The sequence below is a fragment of the Rousettus aegyptiacus genome, unplaced genomic scaffold (assembly GCF_014176215.1).
Source record: "Rousettus aegyptiacus isolate mRouAeg1 unplaced genomic scaffold, mRouAeg1.p scaffold_m13_p_2, whole genome shotgun sequence".
Lineage (NCBI taxonomy): Eukaryota > Metazoa > Chordata > Mammalia > Chiroptera > Pteropodidae > Rousettus > Rousettus aegyptiacus.
Genome location: NW_023416295.1, coordinates 33,966,869 through 33,983,793, shown reverse-complemented (window position 1 = coordinate 33,983,793; position 16,925 = coordinate 33,966,869). Strand labels below are relative to the sequence as shown.

The 16,925-nt window shown below is 42.7% G+C and overlaps 1 protein-coding gene across 4 annotated transcripts in view; it reads left to right on the top strand.

Moving 5' to 3' along the window:
- Positions 1–543: 543 nt before the first annotated feature.
- The window catches only part of MYO1B (myosin IB), a 158,491-nt gene continuing 142,109 nt past the window's right edge, over positions 544–16,925 (top strand). For all 4 annotated transcript variants that reach the window (XM_036237858.1, XM_036237856.1, XM_036237857.1 and 1 more), the window contains exon 1: positions 544–671. The gene's annotated coding sequence lies outside the window, so the exon portion shown is untranslated. The remainder of the gene's footprint in view (positions 672–16,925) is intronic.

Below are 16,925 nucleotides of genomic sequence, written 5' to 3'. Positions count from 1 at the left end.
CTAGAAGAGGAAGAAAAATTGAGAACACTTTCGCTCATTGTCAGCATTTGCCACCAGGCTGGCTAGTAGTTGTCAGTGCGTCCCCACTCCAACCCCCCTCGCACCCCAGTTATTGTATTTCTCGTTTGATGTTAGTCAGTCCTAAAAGATAGGACCCTGCCTTCCATGGGGCTAGGACAGACGTCTCTCCTCTTTTCCATTCCTGTCCCATTTAGGATTGCCCCGTGGTGCGGAGGCTGCCGCCCGCGCTCACCGGGGGGCGCTGTGCAGCCGGCAGGGGAGACTGGAGGTGAGTCGATAGGGAGGCGGTGTCTCCGGGAGCTGCGGGAGAGCAGAGGGGCGAATCCCAGGCTGCGAGGTCGCCGCCCCCGCCCCTCGTCCGGCCTCTCCGCCGGCCGGGGAGAGGGGAGTGGCCGGGCGCCTCCCGCCGCAGCCAAGCGCTCCGCAGCCAGCCAGCACTCTGCAGCCGAGCGCGCAACTGGGGCTCGATCGCGGCGCGTGGAGGCGGTGCCGGGGCGCGGGGTGCGCGAAGGGCCGGTATCCGCGGGACAGCTCCCTCCTCGTCGCCTGCGGAGCAGCCGCCGCTGGAACCCCGCAGCCACGCGGAGGGCCCGCGACCCGCAGCGCTGCCAGGGGGAGAACGACGCGGAGGCGGAGTGGCGCCCGGAGAGGTAGCGCGAGCGCTTTCCCCCCCTCCCCTGCCCTTCCCGCTGGGTCCGCCGCGGCCCGCGAGCGGCGGTGAATCGCGCGCACAGCGCCTTTGTGCTTGGGGTCCCCGTGGCCCTGCCACCCCTCGCGGGGCGCGGGTCAGCGGGGTCTGCGGCTCCTTGTCCTCCGGGCGAGGCGGCGCTGCGGCGAAAACCCGCCCACGCCGGAGGTCGCGCAGGGTGGTCGGAGCCCCGCAGTTGTTTCGGGGACGGGTGGAGGAGGCTTGGAAACTAAGTTGCTCTTACTTTGCCCCATTGCACTCGCACCCGTGGGCTTAGTGGAATCCAGATCGTTCGTGTGTTCACCCACACCCCGTCCATCTCTCTGGCCCACAGCTGTTTCCTGGCCCCCTGGTTCTGTGGAAGGACGCGGAGTGGCCGCCTCCGGGACGGGAAGCGGAGGGAGAACAATGGGGAGTGGGGTTCAGGTGCGGCGTGTCCCGGCGGCGGCGGCGGCGACAGGGCCCGGCACCCGGTGGGGGCTTCCTGCGCGTGCAGCTCGCTCCTCTCCTTTGTTCCGCCGCAGCGGAGGGGCTGCCGCGAGTCTGGTTTCCTGCCCGGGACGGGACTGATTCACGGTCCCCCGGGGGGAAGGGGGAAGGGGGAGGCGGGGCTGGAGTTGAAAGCACATTAGGAACGGGAGTCCTGGAGGGTGCTGAGGCCGGCTAGGGAGTGATTTGCAAACACAATATTTTGTCCAAGAGCCCCGTGGGTTTCTGGAGCTTATTTGTAATGCTTTGTTCAGGCTGTGGCTGAACGTTTATTGCTGCAACAAGTTGTGTGCTTCGTTGAGTTCTAGACGCTGCGCAGTGTTGGTTTGCTGACATCAAATCTTGTTAGTTACAGTGGAAGATGACTTTTGTGTGTGAATCAGGGTATTAGTGTGTATGTGCGTGCCTGTGGATCACTGTGTGTATAGCTCATGGTTACTGGCTCCAATGGGTAGGAGGCAAATTTTATGGAATCGATTTAGACATAAAATAATTTTCTCCATTGTAATATAGTATAGTATAACAATTTTCCAGGAATGTTTGGGGGGAAACCACCAGAAAATTAGACATTGCTAAATAAATGAATCAGATTATGTAACATTGGATTGAAAAACCCTTTTTACACTCTTTCCCAGAACACAGCCCCCACACACCAACTTGGGTTTTGAGTTGAGGAGCCAGGGCCTTTGTGCTTTTCACTCCCCCGATGTGGGTCATCTGGAATAAGAAAGAGAACACTTACTATTACGGCGAATGGGATTTTTTTTAGGGGGAGGTAGAATCAAATGTAATATGTTGGGCGTTTGTTAAATGACCCTTTCCTAGATTGGAATCAAGAAACCCAAGAGGATTGGCTCACCTGCGGAGGGAGCCATGGGGAACTGAATGATGAGTGTTTTTGAATGGGGTATTCCAAGCAAAATTGTTTTGGGAGGAGGCTGACATTTCCAAGCATTCATGGTTTGTGCCTATGGGACACTAGTGGAAGGAGCCCAAAGTCGTTTTGAAGGTTAGAATTACTGTGGTGACAATTTAGGAGACATTCAGTTATAGTAGTCTGGGTGCAGGCGGGTCTGGAAAATGACCCTGTGCTGCCTCTTTGACTAGCATGAGAATCCAACATTAAACCACTCCATTGGCCATTCATTTTAGGATAAACCAAATTTTAAAGCTTCTTAAGCTTAGAAGGCAAATTAGGAGCTTACTCTGGGGGAAAAAATGTTTCCTTGCCCACTAAGTGGTAATGGAAAAGAGCTGTACAAGCTACTGCTGAGGGTTTGTCTTTCTCATGGTGGATGTGGTCAGATTTTCAGGCTCGGCTGAAAAGCAGTGGGACTTGTCCTGAGGAGCCATTGTGATGTGAAGTTGAAATGGGATATTGTTCAACCAGCAAGTTGGCGAAACATTGTGACACGGGCTGTGAACAGAGGGAGGTTTCTTGGTTATTGTTGTCTTGCCATTTTGGACTTTTCACTTATGCTGTGAATTGTTTTGTAAAATATATTATAATTTGATTTCTCCCAAGTACTCATTGGAACAAAATGGGAAGCATAAGACTATTACTGCTATTAGAGACACGGATGTGGTATCCTCTTAAAAAATGGTTGGTCTATGGCCACAGGCTGTCAGATGGATGGATGCCTTTTTGTGTGATGAGGCTGGCTTCATGCTGCACATCTTTCATGGGATGGGATGAATCATCACTTTGTCAAGCCTAGAGTTAAAGGCTGCTTCTCCCGATTGCTGTATTTATGCAAAGCAACTGGGGGCTTCTGACATCAGTGGAGAAGGAATTGTGGTTGGGGAGATGTTTGGCTAAGAAGGATCCCTAGAGTGTAGGTTCCATGTGTTTAGGATTTGTCTTCCTTTTGGATGAGATACTCCTTCCTCTTCCTTTCTATTGTTTTCAATAGCTGGATATTTGGATTTTAATTAAATGGCCTAACGATCATTGTTGCTATCATTTAGTAAGTGTTTACTATGTACAAAACATTTTATATATACATTACTCTGTGAATCCTCACAACTTGATAGAGTGGATTTTCTTTTCATTTTACGGTTGAAACTGAGGCTTAGAGAGTTTAGTAACTTGCCTCCTTACACCCTGCTTGTGTTGATAACAGGTAAGTGGTGGAGGTGAGATATGAATTCCCATCTCTGATTCCAAGGTCCATACTCTTCTAAGTGTAAGTGTACCCTATATGGTGTGATATCTTTTAATAATAGGAATAGCAGCCATTTAATTATCTATTTGATTAGCCCTTTGTAGATTTCAAATCACTTTCACGTAGATTATCATAATTGATTCTTCCAAAAACCACTGTAACATGGGTTTGGAAGGTTAGGCTAGTGACATCATGACTCTTCAAACCATATCTTTAAAAAGCCGTGTGCTGTTAATGGCCCGTGTGAATAAACTTTAGGTGAATGAAATTTTATTTTTAAAAAGTTGGGCAGCCAACATGTAAAGAGTTTTTTTTGGGGGAAACATTCAAAAGGGGTGGAATAAAGTAGATCTTATATAATATTCAAGCATTTTATAGTTATTAAAATTCATTTGGTTCTTTTTATCTTACAGCCGTTATTAGAACATAACTTTACTTGTATCTTTTTTGAAGAGAAATAAGGAGGGAAGGAATGTGATTATAAAGAGGAAATGGGCATCAGAATTGGAAACATACGCAGCAGCAGGCCATAGATTTTCCCAGCATATGCTTTTTGTCCTGGCAGTCGCCTTTTACAGAAGGCATTCTTCCTTAGGGAAGTGTCAAGGGTCTTTCTTTATAATATCCTCTGAGATCATCAAATTTCTGAGCTCTGTGGGAACACACATTCCACAAGATTTCTGTACTCAGTTCTTTCCCCACAGGGGAAGTGAACGAGCTTAGGGAACGGAAGTGGTATCCATCCTTGGGTGGTGCTGGGCACAAGACTCCTGACTTTGACCCAAGAGTGACCATCAAGTGCAGCAGTGGAGTGGATTGTAACCATGGCATCATCAGTCTTTTATGAATATCTCAGAATGCTCCTGGGCAAAGTCAGTATTGGTGTTTTTTATTTTTTGTGTTTCTAAGATAAGACTTTGAAGACTGGAAGTTTTACCTGTACTTGTTTAATTACTTCAGGCTAGGACACCATTTGGGGTCTTCAAGGATGTGGTGTGGGTGCCGTAACTGTTGTCTCCTCATACCACTAAAGTCCCCTCCTTTGGATATTTAGAGGGGGTGCAGATGCGTGGTCTGCTGACATTTAATGAAGAGCCCCTCCAACTTCCCAGCTAAGAAGGATGAAGGCTGTTCACGAGCGTCACCAGCAATAAAGGACATTTTTTTGTGCCCCAGATGACTGAGCAGGGCAGATCGGTGTGCCCAGAGGGTGGATGTTGGTGAAATGAAGAAAATGACTGTGATAGCTGTGGTGACTAAGGCCCACAACAACACATACTGCTGAGACAAAAATTGAAAACAAACAGAAGCCAGGAGGGTGGGAAGAAACCGAACACAGTGCCTGTGCCTTCCTCATCTTTAGCTGCATTGTGTCCAACCTCTGATGGTGTGGAAGGGGTCAGATCTCTGAATGCTGCCTACCTCTGAAGGGTGGACGGATTCCAGTGTTAGGGATTATCATCCTGGTCGCTGTCCAAGGAGAGAATGGAGGATCCTTTTTTGGATCCTGAGGATGTCTAAAGTGCCATTCCATGGGAGAAGGTGTTGAATAACATGGTTGGCCATGGCGAATGGCAAATCCTTGGTGCCCTCCTGCCTTCTCTTCCTTCCACACCCGCCATCCTCATCCTGTGTTCTGCATGGCTGTAGATTCAGCCCCACTAAGGCTGTTCATAGACTTCAGGTATATTTGCATTGTGGACAGGAAATGCCAAGTCCCCAAATAATGAGTCATTCATATTTTATATGACATTCATGCTACTGTTGATTAAGTATTGGGTACTTGCATTGTGTCAGGCCACATCCTGGGTACTTTCCATAGCTTGTTTCACTTAATCCTCATCATCTATCCTTCAGTAGAAGATTTCTGTAGCTGAGGGAATTGAGAAACCTGCCCAGGGCTGGTAGAGATCAAGCCCAAGATCGTGTGCTTTCCAGAACAACACATGGCCTCATGGTACAATGTTCTTTGAAGCTTTGGGCCACTTTTAAGGAATTAGTTTTAAGGAATTGGAGAACCCACCCTGACAGTCTCTTTCCCTCCTGGCTGGCTTCCTTTTTCACAGAGTTAGGGTTCCTGTGGGTGGGTGTCCTTGGCTAGTCCAGAGCTGGGAGAGTTGGTTGGAGTGTTTTTCAGTTTCTCTGCTTCTGGATCTTGTGCTTGGCGCCCCCATCCTGTATCATTCCCCTTCCTCAGAGGGAGACTTGGTGAAACAGGGTTCAGCCTGTGAATAAGAGACTTGAGGAGCCAGTCTCTGCCTGGTGATCTTTCTTACCGGTCCCTGGTCACAGGTTTCTCTACAGGAATTAGATGGCTATATGGGAATTTTCAGGGGGTTTGTCCAATCTCTGGTTTTCTGTCCACTTGAGTTCATTATGCTGCAGGGCATCCAGTTTGGAGCTCAGGGTCTGATAATGTCATTGCAGAGCTGGGGCATAGGGAATAAGACTGGATAAGGCAGAGAAGAAAAGAGTTGGTATGGATTTATATTCTTTCAAGATAGGCAGTTTTAGAAATCGAGGTCTGGAGAAGAGTGAAAATTGACATTCTTCCTTCGCTTGTTGGATAAACAACAATTGAGCGTCTAAAAATACCAGGTGCCTGGGCTTTCCTTGATAGCTCCGAGAGGCCAAGAAGAGACCAGGCCTCTGCCTTCCCGGGACTTTACAGCCAGTCCTGCGTGTACTCAAGATGCTTTGAAATTGCACAGATGGCTTCATTTTGATGTTTTAAAATGAAAATACAATTTAAAATTGTATGTTACAAGTTTTTAAACTTGTTAAAAAAAAAGAAAATAATTCAATATCCATAAAGAGATTGTAGGAAACTAAATTGAAAGGACAATGGAACAGATTGTAAATTATTGGCTTTGTTAAAGTGCCTGTGCTCATCATTTGCCTCCTCATTTTCACCTTTTTCATGTAAGCATTTTTCATACATTTTAAACAAACAAACAAACAAACAAACAACAACAAAAAATCCTACCCCAGAAGACCCAACTCCCAAAACTTTAATTGCAGAATCCCTGCTGGCGCCACTTATATTTTCCAGTGTACACCTCTCTCCTCCCTCAGTGCTGTTTCATTTTAAAATGTGTGTTATTAAACCCTGAACCTCTACTCACAGTGTTCAGATTGCAAATATGCTCTGTTCCTAGCTGATCATTTTTTTCTTTGAAAGTTCTTCAAGGGAGGCGGGGAGGGGAAAGGGAGGGAAAAAAGCTGAATAAACAAACAAACAAACAAATAAATAAATGTAAGTACGCACACAAAAGAACGTTCTTCAAAAGGATTGTCAGAATGCTTTCAGGAAAACTTAAATTTTATAAACATTGAGTTTATGCCAGTTTGCAGTCCTCTAGCAATTTGCTTACAGTTGTAATAAGTAGAGCACAGTTTTGATCTACCCCTGATGTCGTGAGCCATTGAGGAAAAAGTTCGCACGTGTCTGAAATCTTCAACATGAACTGACACATTGGGTCGGATTCAGGAATCTGCTTTCTGCAGAAGCTGAAGACGAAGTATTCTGTGACACTGGGGGAGGGCCCCAGACTCCGACTTGATAGCTTTATAGGTTTCAGGGCTATCTCTTAAATATCCAAAATTGCAAAATCTCTTAAAAATCTCTCACCTGTATATTTAAATTCATATATTCAGATTCTTGAATTGTGTATTTTTATCCTATATGCTGTTCATTTCACACTTTATAGGTAGAACTCAATTATATTGATATTTCAATTTCAAATACCCAATTTTTGGAATAGTAGAACGTTAAAGTTGAAATTGAGTCTTAAAGGTCACTGCTTGTAACCCCTTTGTTGTATTTGAGACCTGCTCAGGCTCATAAAGCTAACCGGGAACGCATCTGGGAACTTGACCTCAAGTCTTTTAACTTCTTGCTCAGTTTTCTTCCTAGGGGGATATCTCGCTGTCTCCCCAAACCCATTTAAATCCGGGCTAGTTCCCATCACCTAATAGCCGATCTCTCTTGACTTCACTGTTGGTGCGAATCACTTTTCTGTCAGCATCTTCAGTTTCAATTTCAGAAGCATTGCCTACTTATATTTTCTGCTTTCTTATCCAGTCAGTTGCGGTGTTTGGTTGATTGTTGCCTTTTATTTTCAAATCCTTAACCCTCTATTCTGGGTAAATGTAACATTTTCTGGAGTGGGTTATACCATAAAAAGATAATAGATTGGGGGGAAAAATACCCATAAAGTTAGCAGATGTTAATGCGAAAAAGGGTTCCTTGGCCAAGTAGGTGTTGATTAAATATTATTTTAAATAAGTTTCTTTGCTGAAGGAAACTTCTTATGGCCTCTTTTTGTGCCTGTGTACTGTGAATCTGCAAGAGAGATGTCCCACCTATGTGACCATTCGACCACTTTTGGTGGGGATCATTATCTAGGTGACACTGATGAGTCACTCCATTGAACCATTTCTGGATCCATCACTGACTATGGGAGTGTGTGTTCTGTGTGAGCCACTCTTGGTTCACTCTCAGATATGTCAAATATGTCATGCTTTTTTACCCCTTTGTTCTGCTGGGTCTTTCTTTTAACCTGGAAGCCCCTCTCTACCTGTCACACCTACGCATTTTTTACAACCCAGCTTTGTACCCATCCTTTCTGTCAATTTCCCCCATACTCTTGCTCTTGTGAACTTATAAAAACAGCATTTACTGTTTTGTAACTTAAAGAGAAAATATTTGAAACAGTCAATATGTTCCAAGTAACATGACACACCTATAACAATTAAATTACTGAAATTCATACAAAATGCCATGGCCCATATTTATCGTCAGTTGATTCATCAGGCGCACGTCACAGTCTTCCCTCTCGCTCCACTGAGGTTAACTTGCAAAAAAGTTCTCCAAGCAGGTATTTTGCTCTTATTTATTTATTTATTTATTTATTTATTTATTTATTTATTTATGTTTTGTGTTCTTGGAATCGCATTGCCTTTGTATAGAAACTCAGGGAGGATTGACATCTTTATGGTGTCATGGCTTCCCATCCACAACCTGATCTACCCTTTATTTATTTATGTCTCTCAGTGACATTTTATAATTGTATGTGTAAAACTCTTTCACAACTTTTGTTAGGTTTGTATCTACTTGCTTTATAGTTTTTGTGGTCATTGGGAATGAAAATGTTTGACACACTTTTTTTAAATGTTTTAAAAAACTATTTTTTATTTTTCAGTTACGGTTGGCATATAATAATATATTAGTTTCACATGCACAACATAGTGGTTAGACATTTACATAACTTACAAAATGATCACCCTGATAAGTCTAGCACTCATCTGACATTAAATGTAGTTATTACAATATTATCGACTATATTCCTTACGCAATGCTTTATATCCCCATTACTATTTCGTAACTACGAATTTGTACTTATTAATCCCTTCCCCCTTTTCACCCATCCCTGCAATCCCCTCCCATCTGGCAACCATCAGAAATGTTCTTTATATCTATGAGTTTCTGTTTTACATGTTCGTTAATTTTGTTCTTATTTGATTCCACATATGAGTGAAATCATATGGCCTTTGTCTTTCATTGTGAATGGAATTGTTTAACACATTTCTGATTGATGTTGCTGGTATACAGGAATGGGATTGATTTGAATTTGTTTATAGATGGTTCTCGATTGATCAAGTTCCCATTTAGGCTTGTGTTTGCTATTGGTGCCTGAAGTTGGGTGGCTTTTCTAGTAGAGCTTGAAATAACAGCCTGTAATAGAAATGTCATAATTCATGTTACTTTTAAAATTATGTGTAATACTTTTAGAATTAAGCGGAGATGACTTTTAGTTCTTTAATGTATTCATTTATTCACTCGTCAAATGTTTGGGTAGCTAATATATGCCAGGCACTGTACTAGGCACTGAGTCTTTAATGGAGAGTAGAACAGATGTAGTTTCTGCTCTCATGGAGTATGAGGGTGGAGAAACATTGCCGAAATGAACACGGATATGTATGACTTATTTATGAATTGTGATAGATGCTAATGGAGGCAAAGAACAGGAGGCTGTGAGAATAAGAAAGGTGGGGAGAGGAGACTTTGGACTGGGGGCACAGGGAGGGCCTGTCTGAGGAAATGGACATTGACGAAACTGCCTGGAGATGAGTTGTTGGTACTGGAGGAAGAGAAGGATGGAAGAGCTTTATAGACTGAACAACAGGCTCAGAAGCCTTGAGATGGGGCTCTCTGCTCTTAATGCTAAGTCGATGGAAATTTTAGTTATCAATAACAAATCAAGTTATTACTTCTTAGTAAATCATTATAATAGTGGTATTTAATAGTGTTTAAACTATGATGACATGAAAATATTTATTTTTGGTTAATATGTTCCCCTTCCTTCTCAAATGAAACTGAGTTGAGAGAGCTGCCTCTATGATGTGAGTGGAACAGGACTACCGCCCATCTCCCAGTCCCTGCTCCATCATCTGAGTACTGCCATTTCCCTGAGTCCTCGTGACTGCTGGATACATCAGTGTCCTGTGCTCTGCACTGTTGGGCTGGGGCCTTTCCCCCAGGTGGGGAGAAGCCCTCTCTGCCTTCCCGGGAGGGCTCTTGAGCGACCCATCTTTGGCTCTTCCAGGGTCTCAGCCCTCTTCCCTCTCTCTCTGGCACCTTGTCCAAACATTCACTGAGGACTCAGGTGTGAATGGGGCCGGGTGGAGTGGGTGGAAGGGTCCAGTCTGAATTACACACACCTCAGGCTTTGCACCTGGGGCGAGTGCATATGAGCTTGGATCTCTCTTACATGATGATAAGTCTTTGCTTCAGTAGGAGGCAGTGTGGTTTAATGGTTATGGGCTGGGCCCTGGAGGAAGTATTGGTTCAGAAATTTGACTCTTCTCCTTGGTAACCCTTAACCTTGGGTATGGAACTTCATCTCTCTCACCTTTCTGTTTCTCATCTGCAAAATGCTGGTTATAATAGAGCCTTCTTCTTTGGGTATACTAGGGATTAAATGCGTTAGTACATGTAAGTGCCCAGAATAGTGTCGGGCACAGAGCAAGCAAGGGCCCAGAGTAAATGTTAGCTGCTACCCAGTTTTTACTGAAAATGGATTCCTGGGCTTCCTCCTCCCCACTGCCAGATAACTCGATCTGTTCAAATCCAAGCAGTGGCCATAATATTTGATTTGTTATGGGGCTCCAGTTACTCCTGAAAAATATGTAGGGAGAAAGATGGCAAAGAAATAAAATGTTAACAGCAATTGTGTTAGTATAGTAGATTGGGATGACTTTTACATTTACTCCTCTTATTTTCCACATTTTCTGTAATCTGGTTATGTTACCAACATAATAAAATCTTATGAAAGAAGAGAGTTGCCCAAGTGGTTTCCTAAGTGGAGCGGAAGAGGGTGGTACACTTGGGGTCTGCCTGCTCTAATTGCATGCACAGGTTGATTACTTTCTCTTTTATGCTTATAGTTGCAGAAATGCAATAGTATTTAAAAGTCTTCAGCAGAAGTATCCCCAAAGTTAGAAGATGGAGATGTGGTTCCCTGTGAAACTGTTCTTTCTTTGAATGTTTCTTTTTCTGTCATTATCTCTTTTTGTTTCTTTCTGTGCTAGTGAGTGGGCCTCTAGCCATCTGTTACTCGGTCTCTTTTTGTCTCCTCTCACTCCCCTCCCCCTTAAAATCCCCTCCTTTCATTACCCCATCTTTCTCCTTTGCTTGCTGACACACAGAAATGATGCACACATGTCTACAATTTAAAGTAAAGAATATTTTATTTTTTTATTTGTAATCATAAATATAAACGTACCTTTTCACCCTCAGAAATCTAAGTTGACTTTTATTTACTCACACCTAGAATGAGCGAATGAATGAATGAGTGAATGGACCTACTAACTCACTAAACTCTGGGGGTCTGTGACCTCCTAAAAGCTCTGGAAATCTTAAGGGATTGGGAAGCTGAAATGAAGGGAAGATTGAGGGAATGCTGAAGTTAAATTTTCCTCTTTCCCTGTTTTCTTAGGGTTATCTGTGTTGGTACCATTTTGTTATTGGCCAGAATTTTAAAACTTTTCCAATGTGGAAGAACAGAATTCTGGAAAATTACCAAAATATGTTTTTACAAAGAAAACTGCCAAATCTGACACATTTCCTCAAAAGCCTGTTGATTTTAATTACTTTTTAAAAAGTTAAGTGAGCTTTCCAGCTTTCCTTTCATGCGCCTCCTCTTGCATAAATTTTAGTGGAGAAATGAGTTTTCCAGCTAAGTTTGTTTTCTCTTCAGGAATTTATTCTTAAGCAGTGGTATCTTTGTGAGTATCTCAAAATAATACTGACAGAGATTTTAGGGAAGATGTGACAGAGATCTTGCCTGGCGTACACTATTTATGTGAGAAATATTGCTAATTTCAATTAGATTTCACAATGGAATGTAAAGTCTAGTTGAGAGGATTTAAATAAGGTGATGCCGTACTGTAGTTTATTCTACAATTTGTAATGTTTTTCATCTTCCAACACAAATGCTTAATTTGAAAGTAAGATAAATATTTATGAACTTTTCTGCTGTAAGGAAGTCTTAGTACTGTTACAGTAATATATGGATTTATAGAGTGGCTATAACTAAGATTTAGCATTTACTTTTGGAAAGGATTCATCATAGGACTTCAAGTTGGAAGCAATATATACACCATTTTGAGCCAGACAGCAGGCTGTAGAAGGTCTGTACACTTTACACTGCTTGTCAGATTTCATCATGGACCCACATAGGTGGGTATAATCTTGTACCACGTTTGGGGCTGTTACCTGTTTCATTTCATATACACTAATATGTGGAGGGGGAGAGATTTGTTGGATTTAGCTGAGGTATGCCAAGGGTAGGGCATGCGTGTGGAAGACATAATGGTAAAATTGTCAGCCCAATTTTAATACTGGCCATTTATCGCCAGTTTAAAAAACAAACAAAAAAGTATAGGTAAAATGTTAAAGGAAACTTGTACCATTTTACATCCTCTACAGGTAACTAAGAGACCATCTAGGATGGAGTAGTTGACAGCTTCTCTCCTTCTTAGTTGGAGAGAATGCCCTTCCTTACCTGGCAGTCAGTGAGCCTGTCCTGCATTTGATGTAGAGGTGGCTTCACCTTCTGTGACTCAGCTTCCAGCTTTACGCTTGTGCTCTTGGCAGCAGCTTAGGCGTGATGATCTTTTCTTACTGGAGTAGTTAATGACCATGGCAGACGTTGGGAGCCAGTTCCACAGTGGTGCAGCTGTTTACGTATCTAGTTGGGTTTCTTGAAAGCATTAATCAATTTTTAGGATCTTACTCTGGGGGCTACAAATATAATAGGATTTAGGGGGAAACTTGATTTCATGGAAGTTCGCACTGGAGGTTGCAACAGGTGTAGCAACCTGGAGGTGGAGTGGCAGCTGGGAGAGTTCTATAGTGAACTTCCCGTTTATCCTGGCACCAAGCAATTCAGAAAATCCAATATTGCTAGAACTCTCTTTTGGATATTTTGTACTAGAGAATTATGTTAAGAACATTACAGAAAGTTTGGAAAATGGAGCTAAAAAAGATACTTCTTGAACCATCTACTCTAAAATATCAACTGTGATCATTTCTGAATGTTCCTTTCCAAGCTTTTTATGGTTTAAAATGATTGTAATCATAGAGTATATAAATTTTCTATATTGCTGCATAATTTTTGAAATGAATTTTATAGTTGTATATCATTCCATTGAGTACCGTAATTTCCCTAAACATCCCTTAATTATTGGGCATTTGGGTTGCTTCTGCCACTTTGCTATTGTAAATAATACTGTGATGAATAATTTTTGTATATATAATCTTTTCCATATTTTGGGTAATTTTCTGACAATAGAGATTGAAAACAAGGTGACTGGGCCAGAGATTGTGAACATTTTGATGTGCCCCTCTTTCCTCAGGGGGGTAGATACGGTGACTGGATTGGTGGGTCAGGGAAAGTTGGAGTCTGGGATGACTCCCAAGTTTCTGACCCGTGTGATGTCAGGAATGGCTGACATAGCCAGGCCTGAAGGGAACAAGCTCCATTTGGGATGTGGGGCCTCTAGGCAGTGAGGAGGCTCAGCAGACTGTTGAAATGCAGGGCCTGGAGCTGAGAGACAAGCCAGGGCCTGAGGTCCCGTGAAACGATCACCAGCATCCAGCTGTGGTTGAAGCTGTAGATGTTGTTAGGATTGCTTACGGGGTGAACAAGAAAAGAGGAAAGTGGATAGTAGAACTCTGGGATATGTTATTTTGTGACGAGGAGAGGAAGGAAAAGCGACTAAGGAAAATAAGGAGTGGCAGGGTGGGAAGTGGACAGCTAGGAAGAAATGGCCACCTGCAAGTCAGGGTAGGAGAGGGTTTAAGGAGAGAGTGCAGAGGGCAGCAAACAGGTGGTGACATTTTATTTGGAGCTGTATCAATGGCATGCACCGAGTGAATTGTGGGTGCCTAGGAAGGTTGGCAGCTGTCAAAGGTAAGCTCTGTCAGAAACCGTAGCCGTGGAGGAAAAGACAGAAGTAGGTAGCTGCCAGAAGGGCTAGAAGGCGCTGTAGGCGGCATAGTAATCTGCTAGGGCTGCCTAGCAGAGTATCACAGACTGGGCCGCTTAAACAACAGGACGTTTGTTTTTTCATTTCTGGAGGTAGAAGTCTGAGATCAGGATATCGACAGATTTATTTTTTTCTTCTGAGGCCTCTCTTGGTTTGCAGGTGGCCACCTTCTTGCTGTGTCCTCATAGAATCATATTGGTTAGGGCCCAGCCTGACGGCCTCATTTTAACTTACTCACCTCTTTAATGGCCCCATCTCCAAATACAGTCACATTCTGAGATACTGGGGGTTAGGGTTTCAACATATGAGTTTTGCAGGGACATAGTAAATTTTGGGGCGATACAGTTCAGGCCCTCCTAGACGGGTTTGAAGCCTGATGACCCACCTCTCTTCCTCCTTACCCCATGCTCCTTCATTCCCCCACACTGCTGACCATCTGTTCCTTGTCACACTTCTTGGCTTTGGTGACCTGTGCTGTTCTGTCCTCACCCTTCATCTCCTCCTGGTCGCTTGGTGTCCAGATTATACAGGGTTTGGGCCTTGTTTCTCTTCTCTTCCTGAGATCACTTCTATCTTCAATTCCTTCTCAACTATAACTCAGTCTCATGTAGCAAAGTATTCATTCTCCCAGGCATAATATTTGTGTCAGGTTAACTTAGTAGTGGATTTTATTTGAGGACAAGACTAAACTGTTTTGTAATTTTGTCTTCACAGCTGCTCATCTCATAGTTATAAACAAAATAAAATAGTGGGAACAATGATTTAGGTCAGTGTGCAGTAAAGTTTATATTTGAAGTCGCTTCTTATTTCACAAATTAATGTTTTTCTCCCTTGAGTTTGATTTTGGGTTTATTTCTTTTTAAAAGCCTACTTTGATTAAAATAAGACTGAGTGGGAACTGTCCCATTAGATTCTGTGGGCAGAATTATTTTGGTAGGTATGGTGTTATTGCCTTTTTTCTCCAGATTTGATTTTTATTGTTGTTTGTGTTTTGAATTCAAGCTATGTAGTGGTTAAGGTTCTTGTATTTGATGCTGAGGAAGAGCCTTTACATGCATGGTGTTGGTGAAAGGGTCAGGGTTGACTTGGGAGTATGTTATTTAAATTGATGTTATTTAAATTGTGGTTGATCGTTTTGGAATTGCTGGTGTATCTTTGTTTACACGGTGTTTCTCTTAATTGTCTGTTGATATCTATCAATACGATGCCCACATAAAAGTTTATAATTTTATTGAGGAGGCTGGCTGTCAGATTTCTCAAAATATATAAATTGTGGATAGAGTTACTGTTCAACTACCTTAAATAGAAGCACCCAGATTTTTCTGGGCAACCTTGAGAGGAACATTATGTCTGTAGACAATTTTAAAGAAGTATGTAATTTTAAAGTATGAAACTCAAATTTAGTTTTTAATAGTAACTTACGTGTTTATTCTTTCTATCTTTAAGAGGCAGGTTATTGGAATGACATGTGACCTTGTACTCTTGACTATGTCTGGTTGTGGGTTTGAAGTGTTATTTTTGTGCTTTCTTAAATGACTTAAGCACTTCTGACTGTACATTTGGGACAGAATAAATATGGCAGTTGGATATAATTTTGAAAACCCAACCAGATTTTTAATCTGGTAATATGATAGTACTATTCATTCCTATAATTGTCTAGGTTCACAGCTTTAGAAAATAGTACAAGCTCTTAGTGACCCTGAGACTTGCTGTATTATTTGGTACTCTTTTCCTGTGTAAAATATGTCAACTGATGCCCATGCCACACCAAATGCTTAAAGTTAGAGAGCTACCCTGCAGTGTGCTCCTGAGTTTGTGTTCCCACCAGTGGTGACAGATGCTTATCCAGACTCAGCTGTGTGTATTTCCAAACCTGTTTATGCCAGCTGTACTTAATATGTTTAATATAATGATTTTAAATATATGTGCAAAAAAACCCTGTTCCATAAAAATTCATTTGAACTCTTTGGAAACCACCTGATAAGAGTACCTTTCAAAATGATTACAGCTGATTTAGGAGTGGCTGAGAAAACTGTAATGCATTTGGGGGAATCATAAAATAAAAGTAGTCCCACTAATATTGTCAGTCGTTCAAGATAGGTAGGCTAAGGTGTGATTATGTAAACCTGAGAACCTTAGTGGCTCAAAGCAAAAATTAACATTTACACTGTGTGTCCCTTGGAGGTCAGGTGTGGGCCCCACTCCATGTTGTCCTCATCCTTATTCTGGGCCAGCACCCCCTGGCACATTGGTGATCCCTGCCGCAGAGGGAAAGGCTGCTATGAAGCCTGTTTGTCCCTGTACCTGAATTCAGCAAGGTGGGGTTGTGTAATCTTCCCACAGAGAGATGTATTGAGCATTTGTCAGGAGTTATGCAGTCTGTCCCACATCGCTTCCCAGGTATCTTTATAACTGCACTGCTCTTTTAAAAAATTGGACTTGGAAGATGATGCTGTGAGGATGGTTTGTACAAGAAAGACCACTAGATTCTACAGTTAGGGACATACACTCAAAGAAAAGGCCTCGGCCCTACAGCAAAAGATTGGCAAATAAATGTATGTTCATAGGATTTGATTTAAAATAATGTGTAGGTATGTATCACTTTTTAAATGACTTTCAGCTCTAACTGGCTTTTTGAAAAACCAACCAGTCAAATTGTCAATCCTTACTCATTCGAATGAGAAAGCCCTACGTTCATCTTCTTAAAGCCTCCTCTCTTACCCTCCATCAAAATAGTTTCCCATCTTTTATGATAGAATCATCTGCTATTTCTTCTGTACTTTTACCCTCTTGTTTCATTTCTATTAGTTCTACCCTAGCTCTCTTTCCTGAACTACTAGATTATGCCCCGGCTGGATTCTGTGCTGCTAGCTTGTTGTGCCTTTTTGCAATTAGAAAAAGGTACCCTTTAGGGCAAACACAATCCCTTCGGAGCTTGACTGGAGGCCGGTGTCCATTTTCCCCCTTGGCTGGCCCACATTAATGCAGTGCTCAAACTGAACAACTGA